A 20,173-nucleotide genomic window follows, 5' to 3' on the forward strand; every position below is an offset into this window, starting at 1 on the left:
GAATCTGACTAGATACTGTACAGTAACACAAGCACTACCTTTGACACGCAGAATGCTGTTCACGAAAATGTTATTACTTTTGACGACATCCGAGACACTCTTTTACAGGAAAGACCAGTTGTTCAAAAAACCATTTCACATCCTGTCATCGAAATTAAAATTGGTTCATCGAGATTTTCAGCAGTAATCGATTCCGGATCACCTATGTCAGTAATAAATGAAGAAACTTTCAACGAGTGTAACAAAGAGAATACTCATTCTACATTACCATTAGGCAAAACGAAAGTAAAAGGAGCAGTATCGAATAAAGGAGTAGACGTTAAATTACAGACACATTTATCATTTTGTATTGAAGGTCACACATTTCACTCAAATTTTTGGATTGTTCCTTTATTGGCAACAGACGTTATTTTAGGTACTAATTTTCTGGTACAACACGACGCAGTTATTGATTTTCAAAATTCCTATTTAATGTTGAAGGACGAAAATGTAAAATTGGCTTTAGAATTTCAGCACTCATTATCTGCAGAAGAACAAACAATTAATCGCACAGAGGTCATTTCCGCATCACGTAACATAGACTGTAATTCCACATTGTTCACAGATACGTACGTACATAACTATAATACTCCAGACGAAGCTGACTATGATGTAATGCAGATGATTTCTGATAAAGCTAAGCAGAGCTGTGCAAATACAGACGACGAACGCACGCAACAACACAAAATTCTTTTACAGCAAGCTCCAGTTTTTGACAACATTCCTGGTACTATGTCCGGTTTTATGTATGAATTTCAAGTCAAACAGCACGACACATTTAAAGCCAAGCAGTATCCCATTCCATATATCCATAGAGAACAGGTCAAGAAAGAATTGCAAGCTATGCTTGACCAAGGAATTATTGAACCGGCAGTTAGTCCGTACATAAACCCGCTACATATTGTTAAGAAAAAGGATGGCTCACTTCGCCTCGTACTTGATTCGCGTCACATTAATGACATTATTATTAATGAAACAGATCGACCACAGACACTAGAAGAACTACTACAGAAATTTCATGGTATGGCTATTTATTCCAGACTAGATTTGAAATCGGGATTTTGGCAAATTCAGCTCCATCCGAACTGCAGAAAGTACACAGCGTTTCTCTGTTTTGGCGACTGTTATCAATTTTGCAAATTACCATTCGGTTTAACTATTTCTTCTGCAGCTTTTATTCGCGGTTTGAACACAATACTTCCGACAGAACTTAAAGACAGAATCACGACGTACGTAGACGATATTCTTATTGCAGAAGCAAACTGGTCTGAACACAATATGATTCTAGAACGACTGTTGCGAATTTTTCATCCCACAAGGACTCACAGTTAATCTCAGTAAATCGCACTTTGGCAAAACTTATATAACATTTCTTGGACATGTAATTTCAGCAGAAGGCATTGCGCCTGATCCGGAAAAACTTCAAGCTTTACGTGACATTACTGTTCCTACGACGAAAAAACAATTACGCAGGTTTTTGGGTTTAATTAACTTTTTTCGTAAATTTATTCATCACTCTGCTTTAGACACACCTAGTTATGTCAATTGACAGGTAAAAACACAATCTGGTCCTGGGATAAGCAAGCACATTCTGAATTTATGAACCTGAAACATGCTTTGTTGAATGCACCACTTTATCGCACCCAGATCTTACCAGAAATTTTTCCATTGCCACCGACAGTTCTAACACCGCTTTAGGAATACATATTTTCCAGGAAATTAAAGAAGATGGCTCTACAGTAATTAAAAACATCGCATTTGCAAGTCGCATTCTCTCACTTGCTGAACGAAATTATTCCGTTACAGAACTGGAAACATTATGTGTTGTATGGGCTTTTACGAAATTCAGGCATTTTCTTTATGGCAGACATACCACCGTTTACACAGATCACAGAGCGATACAATTTTTACTTTCAGCTAAATTCGCACACGACAGATTAAGCAGATGGAAGCTTTATTTACAGGAATTTAATTTTACAATTGTTCACATTCCCGGTACACAAAATGTTATAGCAGACGTACTATCTTGTTCTCTCAGCAACAATCCGCAAGACATCGCAACCAACTTCTGCAAAGCAAATTTCAGCGTCATGTACATTCAGCAAGTTGCATTTGAAAATTTTATTTCGTCGTCATTACAGGACATAGCAAAAGATCAAAGTAAAGACAACGTGTGGAAAGAAATTAAACACCTTTGGAAAGATAAGAATAATGTTACGATTAGAAACCATTACACTGTACGCAATGGCATTCTGTTTCGCCACTCTCATCCTGACAGCAACAATTGCTTATTATGCATTCCTGACGAACTGGTTAACAAATTAATATGGTATACTCATTTAAGTTATGCACATTACGGAGCCAGAAAATGTTTTCTTATACTGAGACAGAACTGTTATTTTGCCAACATGGAGAAACGTATACGACGAGTTTTAGCGTCATGTAAAATCTGCCAGAAAGCTAAGTCAGACACAACTTCACATATTCCTCCATTATATCCCATTGTACCTGTTAAATTGAGACATATGGCCGCTGTAGATATTTTTGGTCCAATTCCGAGAACTAATAGAGGTTTTTGCTACATCTTTGTCGCTGTTGAACTCACTTCAAAATTTGTTACTTCCACTCCGTTACGCAAAGCTACTGCTAAAACCGTTTCGAAAGCATTTGTAAAGCATTTTTTATTTCATGTAGGGCATGTGATGAAAGTAATTTCCGACAATGGATCACAATTTCGTTCTGCTGTATGGACACGTATGTTACGAACTAGAAACATTTCTCCGATCTATATATCCAAGTACCATGCTTCTTCGAACCCTTGTGAACGATTAATGAAAGAAATTGGTAAACTATGTAGAATATACTGCCACAAAAGACATATTGATTGAGACACACACATACACTCATTCCAGGATGTAATTAATTCCATACCAAATGAATCCACTATGCTATCTCCGTCTGTTATACTGAAAAATGTTGAACCACCAAACAAAATTACAGAATTAGTAAACTTTCCTACATATCGTCGATTACGACACCACGAAATAATCGACATTGCGCTGAACAACATCAAACGTGCCGCAGAGCGCCGGAGAAGACAGCAAAAACAGGTTTGTACACGCCGTGACTTTCACATTGGACAGAAAATATTAGTACGTACACACTATTTATCCAACGAAGGAAAAGGTAGGTGCAGAAAATTTGAACTCTTATACGCAGGTCCATATCGGATTCGCAGCATTCCTCACCCCAATGTTGTACATGTCGAAACATTGAGATCCAGAAAATTCAAAGGCAACCACCATTGGTCAAACATCAAACCTTTTATTGAATGAAGACACTCTATGATTTAACATGCTATAATGCCATTTTGCTAGTCTTATGATCACTTATGCAATTATATTCACATGACTAATTACTGAAGATTATCGTATTTTTTCTTGGCAAGTGCCCGGCAAGGTAAGGTTAGCAGGGCGCTCTTCTTGTCGTTATACATCAGACCGTGCATATTTTTCCAGATGAATTTACACATTTTATGACTATTTCTGCAATTATATTCACATGACTACTTATTGATGATTATCGTATTTTTTCTTGGCAAGTGCCCGGCAAGGTAAGGTTAACAGGTCTCTCTTCTTGTCGTTACATATCAGACTGTGCACATTTTTTCCAGAGAAACTTATGTATCTTTTGAATAATTATGCAATGTTGTCTAGTGACATATTAATTTTATTAAATTTTCTCTCCATTAAAGTCTTTAATTCTCGCCTCTATTAACTACATAACATACAAGCTGAACACAACGAACGTCACATTTTTTGTCTTTCTTAGGTATATACGATTATTTCATGTTTTGTTTGTATGCACTATGAGATAGTTAAGATATAGCAAACACCAGTTGACTTTGACATTTTTCCTTATGATATCTAAACATCGTGACTACTTTACTGTTACATTGTGATACACTGAGTACATTTTTGCCTCTGAACACTATATAAGTTTTTCACATATTACGTTTTCTGTCATGTTATGCTGTATGCTTAATTATGTTACCATAAACCAATCATTATTTAGTGAGTATATGATTTAAATGCAGGACATTAATCTCTGTTCATCAATTTCAGAAAGAAATGATGCGTGAAAGAAATAAATTAAACAAAAATGGGAATTTTACCTTCGGAATGATCGAAAGAAGATGCAAACCTCGTGATGAAGAGTAAATGGATCAGGATTAACAAGCATTAACAAGAATATACTATACACATCGTAGAATAGCAGTCTTAACTAATTTTTTCTTTCAGAATACAAGGCGATTGATGCAGGCTGTCAGACAGAACTACACATCTTACTTTTTAGTGATGAAATATGCTAGAGATAAGGAATAGTTATGTAATGAGTAATGAAGTGATTTTTTTGCAGATGATAATGAATGCTAATGAATAATGATGAAGAAAATGCTACTATGGATAATGAAGTTTTTCTTCATAGGTGATGATAATAATGGAGTTATGATAATATAGATAATGAAGTGATGGATAATGAAGTTTTTCTTTACAGATGAGGATAATGTGGAAGTTATGTATTCATGCTATGTAGTTATTTAAGTATTTGTTGCAGTTCGCTTTGACAGCAGGTGTTATATTGCATAGTATAATGACTGAAGGTTATGGAAAGGACAGCTATGGAACACATTTTTATACACATTTCACTGCCTGTTAATTCGAAGTTCACTACTTTTCAGCATAAAATGCGTTTCTTCCTTCAGATTAATAATCCATTTTTTTGTATATATTTTGCAGGAGAAATTATTTATGAAATTAATGTGCTATAAGCAGTTGTTCATTAAATCTATGTCATTTATGAATGTGATTACATATACTCTACTTGTTTCATAACCCTGCTACAGCTGACTCATGACGAATGACGTTACACATTTTCATTTACAGGAACAACCCAGAAGCAAATTTTTTCTTTTTCTCTTCTTGCTTTCCCCTATAATTACCCAAAGCCATGCATTGCTAACAAAAAAATGTATTACCAGTCCCAAATAATGATACCAGTTTAAGAGAGTTCTGAGTAATACTGATTAGCTCTGAATAGTATGTCACTTGAATAATGAATGCATAAATACTATGCACATAATTTCATTACTGTATTGAGATGACCAATGATTAATTAATAATGCTTTGTAACTGGGAAATGAATGCTACTGATTACTGTATTGAGATGACCAATGATTAATTAATAATGCTTTGTAACTGGGAAATGAATGCTACTAATTACTGTATTGGGATAACCAATGATTAATTAATAATGCTTTGTAACTGGGAAATGAATGATTAATGAATAATGCTTTGTAACTGCGAAATGAATGCTAATGCTACTAATTACTGTATTGGGATGACCAATGATTAATTAATAATACTTTGTAACTGGGAAATGAATGCTACTAATTACTGTATTGGGATGACCAATGATTAATTAATAATGCTTTGTAACTGAGAAATGAATGCTAATGCTACTGATTACTGTATTGGGATGACCAATGATTAATTAATAATGCTTTGTAACTGGGAAATGAAGGCTACTGATTACTATATTGGAATGACCAATGATTAATCATCAACATTATTCTGTAATACTATGTTATTGACTACCTCCTCTTTTAAGTAATGACTTCTAATGATTTGTAATTAGGGAATGAATGCCAATGTTCTCCGTAAAATGTTCTCTGTAAAACGAGTGACTTCTGATGATTTGTAATTAGGCAACGAATTTCAACGTTCTCTATAAAACGAATGACTACTGATGATTTGTAATTAGGCAATGAATGCCAATGTTCTCTGTAAAACAATTTATGAACATTTTTCTGTAATACTACATACATGGTACAGAAATGTTCAATAACTGGGCTATGACTGCCGCAAACTACTAATGTAATTCCCAATGAAGACTAGTATGTGACTTAATGTCCTTCACCTTCTGACCTAACTACCCTGAATTACTGCAATATCCATTTGTCCTGTATATCCTCTAGATCATGGAGCACTATATTTGGTTTTTGCACTAATTCTACGTTGGTGTGCCTTGTAAGAACGTGGTGTTGACACGACATGCTGTCCACCACCGTGAGCGATGAAGACGTTATTATGGTCCCACTGTTTGGTGTACCTGATGTACTGCCAAAATGATAACATGGAATATTACTACGACATTTCAGTGTCTTGGCTACGCTGATAAACACTTCTGGGAAAATAACTTCAGATTGTCTCACTTGGTGTTGTACTTCTGTGGAAAGGTATGGACTTTCAATGCAGCTGCGTGCAACCTAAAGTGCTACAACCATGATGCAATCCTTCCCTTTCCTATCCTAATTCTTGTAACATAGTGAAAATCAATTTTGCTAACATGATTTATATTCATGGCCTATACATTTTTTCGATATATTCTGAACTACAGTGTGAGTGCACTTTTGTCATTTTCTAACATGATTACTACTTATCGTATATACATTTTTTTTTGATTTGCTGATATGTTCTGAACTTCAGTACATGTGCACTTATATCACTTGTCAACATGATTTTTTTTTTTTGCAATTACGTTTATTTGTTGTGAAAATGCTAAAGAGTTTTTCAATGCGTGTGCACTTTTGTCATTTTTCTAACATGATTACTACTCATTGTATGTACATTTTGATTTGCTGATATATTCTGAACTACAGTGCATGTGCACTTATGTCACTTGTCAACATGATTTTTGCCATTACGTTTATTTGTTGTGAATATGCTAAAGAGTTTTTCAGTGCGTGTGCACTTATGTCATTTGTTAATATGTTTTGTACTCACATTTTGTTATTGTCTAATATGTTTTGTACTCGGTGAATGTGCACCACATTTACTTCATGTTCTACATCTGTATATTCTGTGATTGTAAAGTTTATTAGTCAAGAAAAAATTTGTTGCTCATGGCAAGTCCAAATGACTCACCATTGCTGCCAAATTTTTGCCCCCCCCCCCCCCCCAGTGGAGGGTAATGAAACGCGTATGTATTCAGTACCAGCGATGGCGAGGCATGACAGAATCTGTGACCAGAGAGTTTTTTATCGTAGCTAGTCTGCGCTTGACCGCATGACAGTTCAGTTTCGTGTAGCGAGTCGGCAGGAACAGTTCAGTTGCGAGTTGGACTCGGTCGGAGTTGTGTGTGAGGAGTCGGCGGGCGTCGACATGGGTCTCTGGTCAAGGTTCAGGACGAGGTATATTGTTAAATAAGGTAATGAAGCAACATTGCGCACATCTGATAATGTAATGTATGTTAATTGTAATTACGTTGTTCAAGAAATGCCCCAATAATAATTTTGTTTTCAAAGCAATCGTTTTTAAGAAAAGAATCATTCCAATTGAAACAATTTTTCCTATGCTTTTCCTCCCAGAATCAATTTATCAGATTAATTATTGCACTGCGCCTAAGGTCAGCGCAGCTGTCCTTATAAAATTTATCAGGTTCACCTTAACGTTAACTTTGTGGGGACTTAACATTTTTGCACATTTTTATTATCATTGAGTTTTATTACTGTGGGAAGCTAATATTTGGCACTATTTGCAATTCTATTCAATTCTTTCATTTTCATATTTTCACGGGGAGGTTACACTTGGCTCCATTTATATTTAATTATTATCTTTCATTTTTTTGGGGAGGTTACAATCTCTCGGATGTGCGAACACGCCTACCAACTTTCGTTTACGCCGTGCAGCTGTTCTTTGGTGTCACGATTTTTTTTTTCCATCAATGTATTTCATCGTTCGACAGTCAGAGTGGAAAGCGAAACTTAAACACTTTCCAATTCTGGAAAGAGAAGAAGAGAAGAAAAGAGAGAAGTCAGGGATGTGACCTAGAGTCCAGTAATAGAGCACGCAGTGCATCAGGCTTCAGAGAGAGAGAGAGAGAGCGCGAGCGAGAGAGAAGCGTGATACACCGAGCACGAGGGCGACACGACACAGCGGCAGCGCGTCGCAGTGCATGCCGGGAGTGGGGCGGCCGCAGACGTCCCAGAGCGTCGCCGTCCGTGATTGGCTGCGGCCGCATGCGGGCGCCGCGCCCGGGAAACCCCCTTGTTTCCGGACACACAGTCGTCCATCCCCTGCTGCTGAGGTGGAAGATTACATTACGTTATTTTCGTAGCATTTGGACGTTGGACACCAGGGACAATTACGCGTTTGAGAGTTGGTCAAATATTGAATTTTAATACGTTGAGGCAGAAGGGATATATTTTTCTGAACTATAACGGATACAACGGGAATCGTCACATTAAATGTACTTGTTATGAATAACCTCTTGACATCACCAGAAATCGTATTTATGTTGAAGTACAAATAATTATATCAAGTGTGTTTGCATGAGTACGACCTATTCGTGGCAGCATGGTGAAAGAATGAGTTTCGGTTTGGTTCAAAAGAAAGAATTTATCAACTGAAGACATAAAGTTTGAAAATGTGTCCGTAATCATATTATTTTACACTTCCGTCTTGATCACACAAACTTTTACACTTCACAAAAACAGGCTGTAACCAAATGGTTCAAATGGCTCTGAGCACTATGGGACTCAACTGCTGTGGTCATCAGTCCCCTAGAACTTAGAATTACTTAAACCCAACTAACCTAAGGACATCACACACATCCATGCCCGAGGCAGGATTCGAACCTGCGACTGTAGCGGGTTGTAACCAACTAAGTTCAGTTCGCTGGCGCTATATCTATAAAAGCCTGGTGCCACAGAAGAAGTTAAGTATTTACATGATTAACAGCCATGTATACAAGCCATACATACCATAAAATATTCTGATGTATTATCGATGTCAAACTAAACATGTAGGTACATAGTAAGTGCTGGTGATGATCAGAATGCGTCTGGTATTTATACAAAGAAAATGAGGCCAGTAGAGGGTACTATAGCTGGAGTAGATGATTAACCACTATAGCAAACGTAATGGTTTAAATGCAGTATGCGTAGTCATTAATTAAAATTACTTCACATGGCAAAACGAGCGTTTGACAATGTAACATGCACTGACATACTATACGTGCAATTAGTTCCATACACGGTGCAGCTACAATTCTGTAAAAGCCAGTACAAAATTCTTAATGAGAGGTTTACTATCTTTTCGTTAAAAAAATCTAATTTTTAAAAATTGCATTTTTGGATCCATAAAAGTGTTTAGAATCAATCCCTGAAACGGTTTTTCCGAATACGGAAAGGAAATGTTTGTTATTCGCGGTTGAACAAAAAAATGCACCTGCCTGAAATCGGCCTGTTTCACGCTCCAGTTTATTCTTTCGGAGCACGAGTTACTGTACCGGTGCTTGGGAGGAAACACATAAAATTCAAGTGAAAGTTTGGAAGCGTTTGTTTGGAAGTTAGCCCCGAAGCATTTGCATTCTGGTGCGAAGACTGTCGAGATTGCTACTTTCCTGGCAGTGAGCAGCTTCAACGAGGGGTATTCAACAATTTTGAAGACCGTGACAACCATGGACGTCACCCTTGGACTCTATTGGACGCAGTTCTCCAAGCATTCGGACGACCATCGGATTCAAGCGGCCGAAAACCGCTGGTCACCGGTCGTACAAGGGGCTCTGGAGCAGCGCAGGATGGCTCAGATCGAGCAGAACGGCCTCTATGATGAAGAGGAACGACTAGTTTATGGACCCGGAATAACAGATTGAACGTACGTTGCATAATATTGCATTTATATGTAGTCAAAACTTCCAACGTGTTTTTCTCGAAATGACATTTCTTTTTATCGCGCGGTATCGTAACTTCAAATCTACTAAACCGATTAGCACGATTCTTTGTTTCCGACGAAGCTAAGTAAATTGTCTAGGAGTTGTACCACTTTTATTCCGATCCATTAACCATAAATACTTTTACTTGGCCGACGTTGTCGAAAAATCGATAATGAACCCTATTTTTTCAAATGGCCGCCATTTTGTTTCCTATGGTCCAAATAATTTATGTGAGGTACAAGTCCTAACGAATTTTATATACTTCGCTAACGTTAACTCAGTTTCGATTTCAGACGAGCCGGCTGACCTGTGACATACATGGAGGTCAACATCGAAATTTTGTTTCGTTCCGACGGCCCTTCCGCCTTTGCCCTTCGACATTTCCGGTCGAAGAAAATTCAGTTTGTAGAGGAAATATCAATAAACATTTTGACCAAATTTGACATTGATATCTGTAACACATCCCGAGAAAAAAATTGTCAAAAAACATGCTGTTTTCGGGCCAAAGATAGTAAACCTCCCCTTAAGAATAAATTCACATCGATAAATCGAAATCTTCCAGCATGACAAAACAATTACGGTAATCGTAAGTGTAAGGCAATTAACGAAACACTGATATTAATTTTAAAAATTAAAAATCTATAGGTGATCATATATCCGGAAGGGGATCTCAATGGCGGCGCGTCGTGGCTTCTCTGTATGACGTTGTTGTTTTCCTGCCGCCCCCCCCCCCCCCCCCCCCCACAATTGATTGTGTCCCACTCAGGCCCACATCACAGCCATTCTCGACACTGTGAATGAAGACCTTTTGTTGTCTGTTGTTAAAGTAAGTACTCGACTGGGCAGTGTATCAGTGCTGGAGCCCGGTGCTGAATCCGCGGAAGGGCTACGTTTGTGGGTAAGTGAGAACCATCTGGGACAGGGCAATGACCGGGGTCTGCCGTAATCGTCGACGATGGAGAAGCGGTCGAGCTGGAGTGGCTCGTCGACCGCCAGGGCATTCACACCCTGGACGGTGTCACGGAAGTCCTGTGGCTGCTGAGGGGTGCTGATGAAGCAGGAGCGATGCCCGACTGCGCCCGACGTCCGTAGCTTGTGGCCCGAGTTTGGGGCTCGAGGTCCAACGACTCTGGAGCCGATCGCGTAGTTCAGTGATTAGCTTTTGCTGCCTGCCTGCTGCCTCGTTGCATCTCTGGACTCTGGCTTCTGCTCAATGTTTTCCTACAGTTTTGTCCCGTTACAACTTTACGAAGTGCAGGTAGAATATATCACTTGCTCGGGCGAGTGGCTGTGGGGAACCTGAGCGAATTGTAGAGCACATAGCGCAAGAGATCCTAACAGGATCTACGAGAGATTTAATCGAAACAACGAATTATGCAATTACTTGGTACACGGCAGTGTGCAAGAAATTTATTTAAATTGCTCTACTTCCAGTAATATGTTCTATTTTCACGAGTTGATCTTTGTATATTCCCAAATGACAACGTAGAATGACAACGGAAAAATAAAGGTCAATCAGAAAAACACAAGAAATGATTTTGTTCATAGCTCTTGTTCAGTAACTGCAGAAAATTTCAACGACGATAAAAAGTCAGTCTTCAGCTGCATCGGTTTTAACAGTTTAAACTCTCATCCCCAGAAGTGAAATAGGCTCATCATGTCATTGGCAAGCCAACTTGAAAATAAGAATCGGACGGTATTGGCCTACAGTGGAGTGCAAAAAATACACATATAAAGTAAGTATGTTAAAAACGAATGTAAAAAGACTGATCAGCAGAAGTAAAACAGGTTCGTTAATGTAAAATAGTTAAGTTCCAGAGCCACAACATACCTTTGCTACACCGTAGCCATAACTTTTCCAGCAGATGGTGTGGTTCTGAATTTTTTTTTCTTGCATGAATTTGCATGATGCCACTCAATTGATTGCCTCTTCGTGTCTGGTGAAAAGTGATGGAGCCATGTTTCGGTACCTGTCACAATTCTTCCAAGAAATTCATCTCCACCGTTCTCGTACTGTTCCAAAAGTTCGCTGCAAACTGTTTTTCTTGTTTCTTTGTGAGCCACTGTCAACATCCTGGGAACCCACCTGGCACAGATCTTTCTTAACGCCAACACTTTCAGTATTCTGCAAACGCTTCCTTCCCCTACCCCAACGTAGCGTGACAATTCGTTCACTGTGATGCGTCTGTCAGCAGTCACCAATTCGTTAACTCTCTGCACATTGTCTAGAGTGTGTGCAGTACGAGACCTGCCGCTGCGAGGACAGTCCTCAATATTGCCGTGCCCGCTTTCATCACGTGACCTGCTTGCCCATCGATAACTGTACTGTGATCGACAGCAGCATCTCCATACATCTTTTTCAACCTCTTGTGGATGTTGCCCACTGTCTCGTTTTCACAGCACAGGAATTCTATGACAGCTTCTGACGAACGTCAAGTGTAGCAGCCATCGTGAAGACATGCTGTGACGGCGGCACTCACGGCAACAGGTTGAACTATGTTTGAAAACAAGCGGGAAGGATGTATCTACGCACTGTAAAACTTTCGCACATGCAGAATGAAAACTGTATCTTTACAAAAATAGTGTGCATTTATTTTTGAGTGACCCTCGTATATCGTTCATAAACTACTAAAATTGCAACAGGGTATACTACATAACTTATACAAAATTTTTAACAGTATTGCATTCAAAAGAAGGATATTTTTTCAACAGTACAATGCACAGGTTAACATTTGTGTATCGCTTCAGTATTTCTCTTAAACTTTTACCAGCATTAACTTTTAACGGGAAGATCCGAACATTCCATTCTTTTCGCCTGCATATCTTCAGCAGTAAAACACATAACCAAGTCTTTATCAGTAAGGAGATTGTAGGAATTTTCGGGTGTGATACAGTTTTAACAAGGGCAGAACGGAATCTTGATTTTTCACCCACACTGCATTTCCCGTTTTTTTTTTTTTTATCATGCCTTTTAAATCGCATAATAACTTCAATAACACACTGCTGAAATACTCAGGTTGCATACTTTACGGGGGACTGGCACACCTCACCAGTGGCTGTTAGATGTTGCTTGTCGCTAATCACAGTGCAACATCTATATCGATAAATAGCAGAAATAGCATTTTAACATTGGTGGAGCACTGAGGGATAAAAGCTGTGAATTTGTAAAATGTGGTTTTGAAGTGTGACAAACCGCAAGTAAAAATAGAAGTTACCGAAAAATAGCAGTCACAGAAATCATAGTTAATGGGAAGTCACCGTTTAGCTAATCCGTACAAGTGACAGCCCCATCAAATTCTACTTATCCGTTAATTTGTCAGACAACCCTGTGGCGTCAGTTATTACTAAACTCACCTAGCCTACATAGAGAACTACCTCACGTGAGTGAGTAGGTACAAAGCTGTTCGGTTGAGTTAGCAGAGCGAAAAAGGTATTCAAAACCAGAAGTAGAGCCACCTCTCAACCCTAGTTGAAGTTTAAAATTTTACAAAGCATTCTTTCACTGGAGATTTTCAGGCAGTAATGAGATAAGTGGGTGCTAAATGCTGGATGTAATTCCCAGAGCATCCTAGCGTCTCGTTATTTGAAGTCGTTAACGTTCTTCTAATGCGTCCATGCTGAAAATATGGCGCTATCGACTGGAGATCGGAAATGGTCGTACCGGAGTAAGGAGGAAGCCACGCCGGGTATAGGAGAGTGGTGGATGCCGCCGCGTTGTTTTGCAAACGGAGTAAGGGCGCCATAGCTCTGCCGGCAGCGGAAGGGTCGGCCACTCAAGCAGCCCATCTCGAGTTAGGCATTCCGTCCGTGCGCGCCGTTAAGACTGCTAACTAAACGGCGGCCCCCGCTGGCTACGGCCTCCTAAATAGGCGCCCCAGGGAGGCGGGCCGCGCTCGCCGATACAAACTGTACCCTTTCCCGGCGGCTATCGAACACCGCGCACGGAATACGCAAGCAACTGCCGTGTTCCAGTCGTGCCCCAGCCGTGCTTCCGAAGGGCGCATCCACGTAATGTTGTGGCGCAGTGTTGTCGTCCTGTGTGGTGCCCAGACAAAATTTTTTTCTAATAATTTTTTTATTTGGATAACATAATTGCAGCTACCATGATTTTTGTTAATAACCACCCTGATTCTGTCTTGAAGGAAATTTTGTGGCGTCTTCCTCATACATTCTTGCCAAGTCTTCTCAACTTTGCCATCCGACAAAAAGTTGGGTTAAAAAAAATGGTTCAAATAGCTCTGAGCACTATGCGACTTAACTTGTGAGGTCATCAGTCCCCTAGAATTTAGAACTACTTAAACCTAACTAACCTAAGGACATCACACACATCCGCGCCCGAGGCAGGATTCGAACCTGCGACCGTATCGGCCACTCCGCTCCGGACTGTAGCGCCTAGAACCGCACGGCCACTACGGCCGGCAATTTGGGTTCACGCAGGTGTTTCTTCGTTAGACCTTAAAGTTACTTGTTATGACTATTAACTAGGCAGAAAATCGTCACTATTAGCTAAACAACCCTTTCTCCACTTTGCGAGTATCATTGCGAACGTGGACAGATGACTGCGCATACGTCCATTCAGTGTTTGCGAACGTGGACAGATAACTGCGCATGCGTCCATTCAGTGTTACTTCTCGAACACATACACCATCGAAGCATATCGGACAGTGCTCTACATATTTCTAACATCTCGAGCATAGTGCTTAATTTACGATCTATTTCTCTGCATATGAGAGTCACAGAGCATTCTCCCTGTCTTAACGTAAAATTAGAGACTGGAAGGCCCTCATGACACTGTCATTGACCAACCCGCCCTGCAGCACCGTTACCGAATTCATCTGCAACCGACCAGAAGTAGACCGCTACACTCCACGTCTCGTCAATGAATGGAGCTTTCTGAGTCCTCACCCATCCAAGTGCACAAGATTTCTCGAGATGCGCCCATGTCGAGGATGGCAGTACTCCTTATCGATGTATAGTAACAGATTTCAAAGTGTCCAGATATAATAGCAGACGGTTAAGAAGAACAAGAAACGAATGATTTTTATGCACGATGGAGCTCCAGACGGATGGAATTTGTAATGATTCTTTATTTACGTGACCATAACGGCGCTCCAACCACAGTTCAAATGGTTCAAATGGCTCTGAGCACTATGCGACTCAACTTCTGAGGTCATCAGTCGCCTAGAACTTAGAACTAATTAAACCTAACTAACCTAAGGGCGTCACACACATCCATGCCCGAGGCAGGATTCGAACCTGCGACCGTAGCGGTCACGCGGTTCCAGACTGAAGCGCCTTTAACCGCACGGCCACACCGGCCGGCCCCAACCACAGTTCTCGATACCAGTAATATCGTACTACTTTTCTTCGAAGTAACAGACATATATTTGTGACAATATTCACATTTGGTTTTGTTACTGTATAGGTACTCCGATGTATCGATATATTACAGTGATAAAGTTCTTGTGTCTATTCATTTCTGTGAAACTGTCATAATCTTTGACTTACTTTGTAAGTAGGCTGTTTAGGTTTTCTTCATTGGTAACGCCATGTAGCGCTCTGTATGAAAATCACTGGCTGTGCTGTGTGCAGTCTGTGGCTGGTTTGCATTGTTGTCTGCCATTGTAGTGTTGGGCAGCTGGATGTTAACAGCGCGTAGCGTTGCGCAGTTGGAGGTGAGCCGCCTGCAGTGGTGGATGTGAGGAGAGAGATGGCGGAGTTTTGAAATTTGTAATACTGGATATCATGAACTGCTATATACATTATGACTTTTGAACACTATTGAGGTAAATACATTGTTTGTTCTCTATTAAAATCTTTCATTTGCTAACTATGCCTATCAGTAGTTAGTGCCTTCCGTAGTTTGAATCTTTTATTTAGCTGGCAGTAGTGGCGCTCGCTGTATTGCAGTAGTTCGAGTAACGAAGATTTTTGGTGAGGTAAATGATTTGTGAAACGTATAGGTTAACGTTAGTCAGGGCCATTCTTTTGTAGGGATTTTTGAAAGTCAGATTGCGTTGCGCTAAAAATATTGTGTGTCAGTTTAAGCATAGTCTTGTATAATTTTTCTAAGGGGACGTTTCAACTTGTAACCGTTTTGGCGCGAATACGCTCATAGCAGTCTTTGTTTCACTTTGCAGAAGTGAAGTTGTTATTTCGCTTTGTAAAAGAACAGTCAAGTCTTGTGTTTGGTTAAAGTGGAAATTAAGTATATGAAGATTGATACAAAACTGTTTTCTTGATGATGTGACAATTAAGAAGATGTATATGTGAACTTACAAGAAGTTTAATAAAAATGTGGATCGTGAACACCAAGTCAAAAATTATTTCTACCATACCATTGTTCTGATCTGGGATTGTTTGACCATTAAGAATTTCCTGAAAAACCCATTTGTTAGGTCTTCAAATACTGCTAAAATATAGATCTGGACCTTCGAGCTGTCAAAGTGGAATCACCCTAGAATCAACAAGATGAGCGATAACAACTTCGACGAAATCTACGTGGGAATCCATTCAAGATAAGTGCCAAAATTAATGACTTTTTTTACAGTGACTTCATTATTTCCATTCTGACGATACCATCCACAGTCAATAACTTTGTTGTTGCCCGATAAAGCGAACGTATGCTGCGTGAGCAACATTATTAATCTGATAATCAAAATATCCACGGGTGTGCTGCCGGTCTATAGTGTCCAACGGGCACAATATTTCGGCGATCATACATGTCGCTATCATCAGGTAAACTGACGGACTGAGCTCCTGTGAACGTGCCGGCACGGAGATCCGTACGCTATGGCTGCTCAGAGGGAAATTATAAAACTGACTTGTTCTGATACTTTTCTTTCTAGGCCAAACACAAATTCTTTGACTAATACATCCGCTCACTTACCCTGTTCAGCAGTAAGTACTTGAAAAACACACCTGCTAGCGAAACAATTCCTCTAGCCTTAAGAGTGAGGTGTCCTACCGAAATCTCTACCTCTGTAATAGCTTCATCATCCTTTCCCGAACCTTACTGCTTCTCTCTCACATCTACTACCACGCTATCCACAGAACGATTCCCCTATTCAAAATGTATAGGGGAGAGAATCACTGGGTTTAAGTTATCCAAAAGCTCTCTCTCTCTCTCTTCAGGCTTCGTTTTTGTATCCTGCTCATGGACTGCTCCCCTTTCTGTCCTGTCGGAAACGATGCTGACGAGAGAATAGTTCCTTTGTTTAAAAATGTAGAGTGTATCGGTAGTGGATCTGGCGGGTAGGGAGGGGTAGTGGGGAAGGAACGAACATTGAGTTTGTAATTCCTTCCCACTCTTTCGCCCTGTGCCCGTTGTGACCCGTTCCCTTGTCTGTCTCCATGCTCCGTTAATTGTCAAGAACATACACAATCATACAACTACAATCACAATACAGGTTGAAGGAAACTGCAACAGAATTCATGGCAATAAATGAAATAAACGCTTAGTTTGGTGCATCTTCTCTCCAGAGGTTTAATTCAGTCTTGCCAGGGTAAAATTTAGCGTGTTAGGCTCGATAACTTACGAGGGTGAGTCAAATGAAAACCTTAAATTTGTAATAACAAATCGAAATTTTTCGGCGTTATCCTGTAAGTCGGTAAGCGTGCTACAAAGAGCGTGCAGAATGACCTGTAGGTGACAGCATATTGCAGATGCACACATACCGTCGCGGTATCAGTATAAAGATGGCCGACCCACTTGCGACATGCACCAGGGAAGAACAGCGTTCTCTTATTCGGTTTTTGCGTAGTGAAGGTGTGAAACCTATTGAAATTAATCTACGAATGAAGGTTCAGTACGGTGATGCATGTTTGTCACAGCAGCAAGTCTACCAATGGAGTAGGAAGTTCGCAAATGGTGTGACTTCAGTGGAAGATGCTCCTCGTCCAGCTCAGGCACAACGAGTTGTGACTCCACAGAACATTGCAGCAGCTGAAGCCGTAGTGAAGGAAAACCGCCGAGTGACACTGAATGAAATTGTATGTTTACAGATTAGTCATGGGTCAGCACACAACATTGTGCATGGTGTATTCCAGTTTCACAAAGTGTCTGCAAGATGGGTGCCACGGCAGCTGACTCCTGAGATGAGAGAACGACGTGTTGATGCTTGTGAAGAACTTCTTCGGCGCTTTGAACGAGAAGGTGATGACTTCCTTCCAAGAATCGTTATTGGGTTCACTTCCACCAACCGTAAACGAAGAGGGCGAGCAAAGAATGGGCGCCATTCCTCATCACTAAAACCAAAGAAGTTTCGAACAGAACCATCAGCAGGGAAGGTTATGCTGACTCTCTTTTGGGACGAAAAAGCCGTCATTTTGAAGCATTACATGCCTAGAGGGACCACTGTCACCAGTGCATCATACACAGATCTCCTAAAAAATAATCTGTGGCCAGCAATGGAATAAAAGCAACGTGGATTGCTGTCAGCAGGTGTCCTTCTGCTACATGACAATGCAAGGCCCCACACTGCCCGTACAACAGTTGCAACAATCACAGACCTGCATTTTGAGTGTCTTCCTCATCCACCATACTCACCAGACCTTGCCCGAAGTGATTTCCATATGTTTGGACGACATGGGAGGAAAGAAGTTCCGTTCTGGTGAGGAGGTACGCCTTCGAGGTGCATGAGTGGTTGCGTGGACTATCAAAAGAATTTTTTTCTACAGGAATTTATGCACTTCGTAAGCGCTGCAGGACTTGCATTGAGCGTGGGGGAGATTATGTTGAAAAGTGATACATCTTTGTACCACTTCTGCGCAATAGCTAATATTTAAAAAAAATATTTAAGGTTTTCATTTGACTCACCTTCGTCTATGAATGTTCGGTGTCTGTTCTTTCGGACACGTACGAAAGCAGCGACGACTGAAAAAGTGTAGTGGACCAGGACGTGAACCCAAGATCTCCTGCTTGATAAGCAGTTGTGTTTATCACTTCGCCACCCGGATTCCGTGTTTATCGCAAATGCCTCGATGGACAATTTAAGTCACTCCCTTCAGTGCGGATACTTATTCACGTTCGGCCTCCAGCAGGAGGTACGTAGGACACGGCAGGGCTGCGGATAGTCGGCTCCTGGTAGGAGTGTGACGCAGCCGGGGAGTGTGCCGATGTAGATCACTCATTTGCGATAAACACAGTGCGAAGGTGAAGCGGAGATTAACGCAAATACATGGGTAGCATAATATCCTGGTCTGGCACACATTTTCACTCGTGGCTGCCGATTGTGCACAAACCCCCAATGCAGCTGATATCGTTAGTTCCTTGCCTTTCATTTCCCTTCTCTCCCACAACAGAAGACTTGATAACGGCCCAACGAACACGCCACGCAACTGACAAATTAAATCAAGTTATGTGAAACGAACTGATGGGTATGTTTCAGAACAATAAGGTGAAATAGCACAGAGGTAAATCAGACTGTGCGGGGAGCGCTCCAGAAGGTGGCATCCGAGATATAGGATGAGATGAATTACTTTCCCCACTATATGTGCAAAACGGAAACCTAACTTTTGTAGTATAACACTCGCTTACTATGTCACAAACCAATGTTAACCTCTGGGAGGATTTTGAGTTTCTAATGGATTAAGGTATCAGACAGTAATTTTTAATAAATTGTAGTTAATAGAAAAAATAAACAGGCTTTTAAAATGGTTCAGATGGCTCTGAGCACTGCGGGACTTAGCATCAGAGATCATCAGTCCCATAGAACTTAGAACTACTTAAACCTAACTAACCTAAGGACATCACACACATCCATGACCGAGGTAGGATTCGAACCTGCGACCATTGCGGTCGTGCAGTACCAAACTGAAGCGCCTAGAACCGCTCGGCCACAACAGCTGGCAAACAGGCTTTTACTTGGGGTAATGAAAGTAGTAAAGTTCAAATACGAATGAAGAAATGAACGGTCGGCTGCAAAATTAGGCACATTAATTTGAAATACTATGTTCAAGAAAACTGAATATTAGTCGTTGTAGCGACTTTCATTAACTCTCTTCGAATAGCACACTGGATACATACGAATACAGGGCGATCTAAGCTGTGGGTAGCAGTAGTAACCAGTAATCATAGAAAGAAAAATTGTTCCCAAAGCATAATAATACCAGTTACAATCACGATCAGTAGGTGACTCAGTATTGAGATGTTACTGCAAGAGGCACCGAACTAAAGTTGGATATGGAAAGGTTTCGGACTGAACTGACATATGAATACCACAAATAAAATTAAATAGTACTACAATTACACTGTTTATACTCCCATTTATAGAAATGTACCAGATTTCTTTAGTAGCAATAATATTCCAATTATTATTCTAATATGAGAAGAATATGGTGGGGGCCCATAAACTGA

Source organism: Schistocerca nitens, chromosome 6 (genome assembly GCF_023898315.1).
Source record: "Schistocerca nitens isolate TAMUIC-IGC-003100 chromosome 6, iqSchNite1.1, whole genome shotgun sequence".
NCBI lineage: Eukaryota > Metazoa > Arthropoda > Insecta > Orthoptera > Acrididae > Schistocerca > Schistocerca nitens.